Here is an 8,735-nt window from a genome sequence, read left to right as displayed (position 1 = left end):
ATTCTGAGATTATGAAATTCATATCTTTTATCATAATTGCCAGTAAAAATTTGTTATGCTAAGTAAATGTTCTTCCTACGTCACATGACATCACAGGGAAAAAATAATAACAAAAATCAATATACAAATTATGAATGTTTACATTTTACACAATATATACAAATAATTTATTTATCAAAACTTATTCCGTTGCAGTGAACGAAAACATAACCTATATTCTTAGGTTATGAAATGTAAATCTTTTACGAATATCACATAAAATTTGTTTAAACCTGAGAGGATAAAAAGAAAGGAGGGAGTACTTCAAGCCAAATATGCTTGAAATCGGTGCGACGGATATGACGTCAAACTATACCTTTTACGCCCCATAATCCAACGCAAAATACCGCCAATTGCCAAATATTAAATTGCTACTATCGGTTTTGGTCATACGTAAACGGATTAGAATGGATCTGGAGGTAACAGGACTACTAGCAGATTATTATATCAATGTACGTATGTTTCACTATATGTATGTATTTATTTACACTGCAAGTGGGCATGCAGCCGGTGGCAGTGGTATACACAATATAAATAATACACAATAAAGAAATGATAAGCAATATTTACAATAAACAATACAATTATACAATACACAATAGGCCTACAATTTTATACACGATACAATAAGAATACACAATATAATTTAACACAATAATAATAAAACATAAAAAAAATACCTAATTTTACATTACAACCTACATTATTATGTACAGGCCCTACATAAGTTTCAGTAGTCTTTCACTTTATTCTCATCTCACTCACTGTAGTGGCACTATGACGCATTTCACTGACACTTTAGCACACATTTCACTGACACTATAGAACAGATTTCATTGACGCTATAAATTATCACTGATCGGAACTATTCACTGCACTGTAAAACCATAACTTCACTGACTCACCTCGCTTCACTGATACAACACTTCAAATAAGTCAAATAATTACACCCTTATGCATACTGTACTTATAAACAGAACTACATTTAAACTAAATATTTCTAGTCTAAGATCCACTTACACGCTATTTTTAAATAATTTACAATTCAAACCAAGGAAGTAACTCGTCAGGCTAAATAAATACATGTCACCTTAAAAAATTAAATGTTAAATGTCGCCTTAATTTTAATTTGCACTTTATACACAACTTTTTAAATTATTCTTGAATCTCCTTAAGGAAGGACAGCCCTCAAAGACCGCTGCGGGTAGGTCATTCCAATCATTTATAGTTCTATTTAAAAGTGAGAATTTACCTACATCCGTTTTCTGTTTCCTACATTTGATTTTAAAATCATGATCGTTCCTATCATAGTACGTTGGCTTTTCTAACCGAGCCGTTATGTCTACCCATGCTTTCTGACCTAGGTATGCTCTATACAATGATGTTATTCTAGTTTTCCTACGTCTGTTTTCCAAAGTTTCCCATTTAAGTTCTTTTATCGTATCGTTCCCATCTTCTCTTTTACCTTTAACAAATTTAGCTGCCCTATACTGGATTCTTTCTAAGGAGTTTATCTGATATATTCTATAGGGATCCCAACATGTAGTTCCGTATTCCATTAACGGTCGCACTAACGTTAGATATGCTATTTCCCTCGATTTGGGGCTAGCCTTTCTCAAGATTCTCATAATAAAGTGAAGTGCCCTCCATGCTTTACCCGTAATATTATCAACATGCTCTCCCCAAGAAAGTTTGGAGTTTAAATACACTCCTAGGTATTTACAACATTGTTCTTGCGGAATTACAACACCACTGAATTCGTAATTAAGACTAGTTTCCTCTCGGGTTTTACAAAATGTAATCCTATAGCCTATATTTATTAAAAAGTTATGGTTGTGACATGGATTGAACACTTCATTTCCACATTCTTTCTCTTATCAAGAAGGATGTTGGCATTTCTTCATATGTTAAAGCATACGGGGACATAACAACGATATATTCTACAGTTGAGCCGAACAGAATATTAGCTTATTTATAAAAAAATAACTCCTGCTGAAACTTGACTACACTTTTGAAATATTCACAACAACACGAAACAATTTGTAATCATAATAATATGAAACAAACCACCTGATAAACACACCGGAAAAAGAGATGAACTATGGGTAATTTGACGGCCAAACTAGTACACCTTCTTGGTTCCACCGTTTCAAGCTAATGCCCCGGGGTTGGTTTAAACTAAGAGAATGTTCTTTCTACGTCATATGACGTTACAGGGGCATATTTATAATACATTACATCATTGTTATTTAATGACCCCATGCTTAGCTGCTTGCAACTCTAACCTGCTTATGCATCCACGTGACGTAATAGATATACCAGAAGAAACTACTCGATCCGCTGTACGTTTGGAATAGAAATGCGCTGCCTGCTGATTACAGAATAGCGGCTGTGTGTAGTACCGCCTCATGTTCATAGTTGTTCTGTGTTCACTTTAACAGTAAGGAGTAAGCATTTAAATCCGACCGAACCAGTGCATGCTTATATGGTAGTCCTAGGCCTACGATTAATAAACTAGGACATACTAGTATTAGTTATCTAATGAGACTAAGTGCGTTCCTACAGCTTACATACTTTCCGAGATGAACCATATTCACATCAGAGCAAAAATTTTGGACCACGTTGTAGGCCTATTATGTAAATATTTCAAAATCAATTAGCTGCATAAGGAAGAACAGAGTCAGCATGTGAGATATATCTGGCTGATGAACTGGAATGCTACAAAAAATGAAGATTACATGTACAGTATATGAACAATCTCAGCATTGTTTATTCAAAGGGACTTCCTCCTGTACCTTCACGCAACACATAACGTTCATGAAGCAAATTGGAAGGAATGACGAAATATTGTGACTATAATTATATTCAGTGGTCTCGTTAAAGTTATTTGAATGCTATCCACGTCATCAAATAACAGTTTCTACTTTTAGAAACAAAAGAAGTCACACAATACAAAGTCTGGTGAATACACGAGTCGTTTTTGCTGGCCAAAAACTTACTAACTCCTTATGCTTGGCGTGTTGTCATGCAAGTTGGAGGAACGGGCTCTCTTATCGATACTGAAATAAACGTTTCAAAATGTCCAGATAGTAAGCAGCAGTATCTATCTCAGGGGCGTCCAAACTTTATATGGAGGATATCAATGAATGTTTTTGGTTTCAGTCAATGATATCATACAATATTCAAGGAATGAATACTTTATATTACAAATTTTATGATTTATACAGGCCTAAACGTTTTCTTCGCACTTGCAATATCATCAGAAACATACAATTTCTAATATATTAACCTCATCTATAAATAGAGCTGATATTAATCAATATTAGAGGTAAATGCTAAAATTAGGTTAAAAGTAGAACATTTAAAACAATAAAAAATATTTTGAAATATTACGAGCGTTCACTTACTAATATTTCAAAATGTTTTTAATATTTTCAATTTTTTACTTTTAACCTAATTTCAGCATTTACCTCTAATATTGATTAATATCTGCTCTACTTATAGCTGAGGTTAATATATTAGAAATTGTATGTATCTGATGATGTTGCAAGTGCGAAGAAAACGTTTATACAAATCATAAAATATGTAATATAAAGGATTTATTCCTTGAATATTGTATGATATCATTGACAGAAACCAAAAACATTGATTGATATTATCCAGAGACTTATCTGAAAAACATTCAAAATGAATTGTAAAATTTATTTGGAGGCCTAATAACCGCAAGGATGATGTATCGAGGGCCATGTGTTATACGAACTGTAATTTCTTGAAATACGAATAAATTTACACATACAATAATTTTCGGTAAATATTTCGCACAGAAAAACTATTACCATACATTAAATTTTACTTTTGATATTAGTTTACAAATTTTGGTGGAACAATGCATACAGGATTATCAAATGAGAAGTGTGGAACTAATTTATTTAATTTTACCAAATCTTTAGTATCTAAGATTCTTCTCACTGCAACATCACATTGCAAATCTAGCAGTTCTAATTGCAGTGTTGTTCCGGTGCATTGTCAACATCATAGGAAAATAGAGATGGAACAAAAGTCAGAAACCATTTTCATTAACGCGTTGTTACATACAAATTGTTAAAAAACTTGACAACATGTTACAAACCTTGCGTTTCATCAGACTTTTTGTGCAAAGTGTTAGCTAACACTCGATTAACAATAACTGTTATCCCTCGCAAGAATTACGAACAGAACGAATCAAGAAGGCGATGTCTGAACCATAGTATTCTGAACATACCCTCGTACGTGTTTGTTTGGAAGTAATTGAAAAAATGACGCGTAAAATAAATATAAAGAGAGCTAGAGGCATATTTCTATTGGCATGTATTCTAACCTCTCTTGTATTTTTTCAATACTTTTCTGACGACAGTTTTGGATATTCTGTATTTCCGCAAAAATTCTTCTTCTAGATTTTTGTAATTATTTCGTCGTACGACTGTTCCCCTGAAGGAACATCTTTCAAGAGATCCAAATATAGCAATTCTGCGTCAAAAGCATTGTTTGCAGCCTCGTTTTAGACTTGTAACAATTGTTAAAGATTTAACACAAGGCACAGCTGATGATAATTTAACACGCACTTTAACACTTTGTTAAAATTAACATTTGTTGATGGAACAGAATTCTTGTTAAATCCAATGTTAAAGCAGCCAAACCACGGAACGTGTTAAGTTTTAACATCCGTTGATGGAACAATTTTCTTGTTAAATCCAATGTTAAAGCAGCCAAACCACGGAACGTGTTAAGTTTTAACATCCGTTGATGGAACAGCATTCTTGTTAAATCCAATGTTAAAGCAGCCAAACCACGGAAGGTGTTAAGTTTTAACATCCGTTGATGAAACCATGAAACCGGACATTAATCTTTTAATAAATTATTGTTCTTCAATTCCCTCAACTTCCACAATAGAATCACTTCTGAAATAAGTTTTCAGGATATTGGATTTGTAGATCATTGACAATAAGAAAACTCTCTCAATATTTCACAAAAATTTGTCTCCTGAATGACTTAAACTTTATCAGAACTGATTTCACTGTACTGTGTGCATAATTGATTAGTCTGTCTTTGGCTCTTACTACGTTCAAATCACTCAAATGTGTTGTTAAGTCTACAAGAAATTCTAAGCGGAATAACCAATCCTAGTCGCTTGACAATAAAATTCACACGGGCAAACCTTTTCTCCAACAGATTTTCTTTCGTAGAGCAAGAAACCTTGTCAGTGTGTGGTCGCGGCTCAGCCATCTTACTTCTTCTGTGTGGTAAATTTCATTACCATATTCACCAATATGAAGTCCCTCTCGCAGCCAGGCATAGAGATGGGAACGATATATCGGTTTTTACGAAATACCGATATTTTCGTTTCGATATAGCGATATATCGATATCGAAATTTTGATTCAATATATCGTATAATATATCGGTTTTCTCATAAATTTATCGATGTTTTGTGGAATTGGTATCATTATCAACAACAACAAAATCCACACTAGACAACTCCGATAGTTCCCGAGAGATGGCGCTACTGAAGATGGACAGTTACTTAATTGTGCAACGTCACTCAATACCTTGTTCTAATTGGCTGGACTGAAATTCGAATGCACCAAATTCAAAATGCAGCGTGTGCGAACGTGAGAAAGACGGGAGGTTTGTCTACTACTGTTTTAATATTGTTATTAATGTTCTCCAAGGCAGGAGAGCAACTCCCACCCTGAAAGGGAACTGTCTGATATCAAAACGGGTATTAGAACTTTTATTCCTATATTTTGAAATGGAAAGAGAAACAAGGATTTAATACTGATGCGACATTTATTTACGTCTGTGGTTTCTATGCACAACCTAGTGTTGGCATTGTTTTCTTATTATATCTTTTAGTGCATAAAAATTCTATCCCTATAATCATCACCATTGTTGTTTGGAATGTCGGAGTGTAACAATAACTTGCAATGGGAACTTACTATAGAAGGATTGTATCAAATCAACTGTGACGTTAGTTAAAACTTGTAATATTCTAAATACGGTTTACTTACATTTAAAAATAATTACAAGTTCTGTTTACTTACATTTAAAAAATGATTACGTTGTTAGATAGAAAAGAGCATTATATCTGTGTCCTGGATTGAATCCTATATAACATTAGAATAATTTAATCGTGTTCCAATATCAAATTCTCAACCATGTAGAGTTCACTTAACTCTTTTCCCACTACAGTATAACCCCGATTATCCGCCACCCTATTAACCGATCAGTGGATTATCCGAATGTCTTTCTCTCTCTTTTCTTTCTTTGCTGGGGAAAAAAGTATGTAGTGCTATACTATTGTCCGCGCAACTTATCTAGGCACTTGGGTTGCCTAGTGCTCTCTCGCTGCCCCTCTCCTTCCCTCTCATGCCACGCTACAGCTACAAGCAACCTCGCTACACCCCGCTTCCCCGCTCTTTTAGCTGCCCAGATAAGTTGCGCGAACAGTATATATTAGTACTTATTCTTTTCTGGAGCCTTTTATTATAAGCTTATATCCTTACATTACTACTGCCAGCAAAAGGAACAGTTACCGGTAGGCCTACTTCAAGGCGTTTTTCTCAAATTGTAAAATAGTCACTACCTGCTTTCAAAGAAATGGTTCCAAGAACGTCCGAAAAATTTAGAGGAAACCCGTGTAGCATTCAGTCCTTGTTCTACTGTTCCGAGTGTCCGTACTTCATAATTTCTACACAAAATATGTGCCTGAGTGTTAAAAGTGTTTTACTAATCGAAATAAAAATATAAATAATTGATCGGTTTGGGAAAAGAGAAACCGCGGCTCAACTCGCATTAGAATACGAGATTGTCGTTACAAATGTGCGCGATTTAATTAAAGACAAGGATAAAGTGTATGAAGTCTGTAAATCTGCAACAGGAAACCTCTACTATTCTTATCCTTCCGCAAAGAATCAACGCAAGAGATTTACTTCACCATTATAAACTCATTGTTGACAACCGGGCTTAAGTTAGTGAACTTCTGATTCAAAATATAGACCACGGAGGAAATTATGAAACTGTGTTTACACTTATTTTATGACGATATTTTATGGCACGGATTATCCGATTTTTTCGATTAACCGTCCAGTCAACCCCCTTGATTACCACGGATAATAGAGGTTCTACTGTATATCATTTAAGCTCCCTTGCCTCCACCATAACTTTGATTTAGGTTAGGACCTATATCATATGGTATTGAAAATGTATTGTTTATTTTTGCAATTTTACATTTATGCTTTTCACTGTTAAGATGTTAATTTCAATGGTAAAAAGGAATATCGATAATCGTTCGATATATCGATATATTTTCTGCGATATATATCGTTTATCGAAACTAGGTTTGCAATATATTGCAATATCAATAAATCGGCATTTAATTTATTTCCTCCATCACTAGCCAGGCACGCTGAAACAGTCGTGCTCAAGAAATGAAACTCTAAAATCGCTGGTAACTTAATACACAATTTTCATTTTTTACAAGAACAAAGGCGGGCCACATAAAGAGTCATGACGGGCCGGATGTCGCACGCGGGTCGTAATTTGGGCGGCCCTGATCTATGTAACCACTAGGTACAAACACTTTGTTCGTAATTACCTCGTTATCATAGGAGGTTATTAACATTTTTTTATTTGTTACCTTTCTTGACGAAATATCTTGACTTGGGGAGGGTTTACTGACTTCACTCAACATTATGTTGCTTTGTTTCGTCAGTGTCGTAGCACGTTTTGTCATCCGTAACAATCGAATTCAGAAAGTTGGGAATGTTCAGCTCGGTACTGTTATTACTCGTCTTTTAATGAATGTGGAGCAATCGTGCACAGGCTTTAGCTCTCTTCAAATCAAAAGCTATTATTTTTTGTCGAAGAGTTTCCTTAATCACGCACAGATCGTCTAAAACCTTTGGCAGCTTTCCTCAGCGTTCTGCTTACCTCAGGTCACGTACGTCCTGCTTTTAACCGCGTCTTCCATCCAGACGATCCGAGTTCGATCCCCGATATTAAAAATATAGAAGTTACCATTTTTAAGGAGCTATTGTAGAATAAATATTTTGAGAATCTGCACTGTTAATTTCAGAACTACGGGATTAGGGAACTTTTTGCTCTCTTCTACAGGGTGTTTACGAGGTGGTGTTACAAACTTTCAGGGATGATGGCGAAGGGCACATGTATCAATTTGAGATAAGGAACCCTGGTCTGGAAATGACTGAGACGAAAGTTATAAGCAAAAATAGTTGTGTGGAAATGGAATTGTAATTTGGCACCACGTGCCCTCCTTCCCATAACCTTTGGAACAGTCGTGGAAAGATGGTATGGGCCATATGTCTCCTACGTGGATACTTGCCCCGATACAATCTGTGAGCTTGTCTACTGTTCCCATTGGCTCATCCGTATTCGAAAATCAAGTTTGCTTATTCCGCTCTCATGGAGTCCTCCATTTCACTAGGACTGATCGACTGGACACTGCAACTTGTACACATATACTGCTGTCTACAGACGTGCATATCAGGACCGACCATGTCAGTTACACATTACGCTATCTGCATTGCTTTAGTGTAGTTTCCTGTCCCCATCCCTCAGACAGCGCACTGAATGGAATACTGTAAGTAGACAACGTAAACAACGTCAGATGAATAGAGTATGTGTAAGATGTACAGATAA

This window comes from Periplaneta americana, chromosome 13 (genome assembly GCF_040183065.1).
Source record: "Periplaneta americana isolate PAMFEO1 chromosome 13, P.americana_PAMFEO1_priV1, whole genome shotgun sequence".
In the NCBI taxonomy this organism is placed as follows: Eukaryota; Metazoa; Arthropoda; class Insecta; order Blattodea; family Blattidae; genus Periplaneta; species Periplaneta americana.
The sequence above is the reverse complement of the archived record's forward strand: the minus strand, read 5'-3'. Positions refer to the sequence as shown.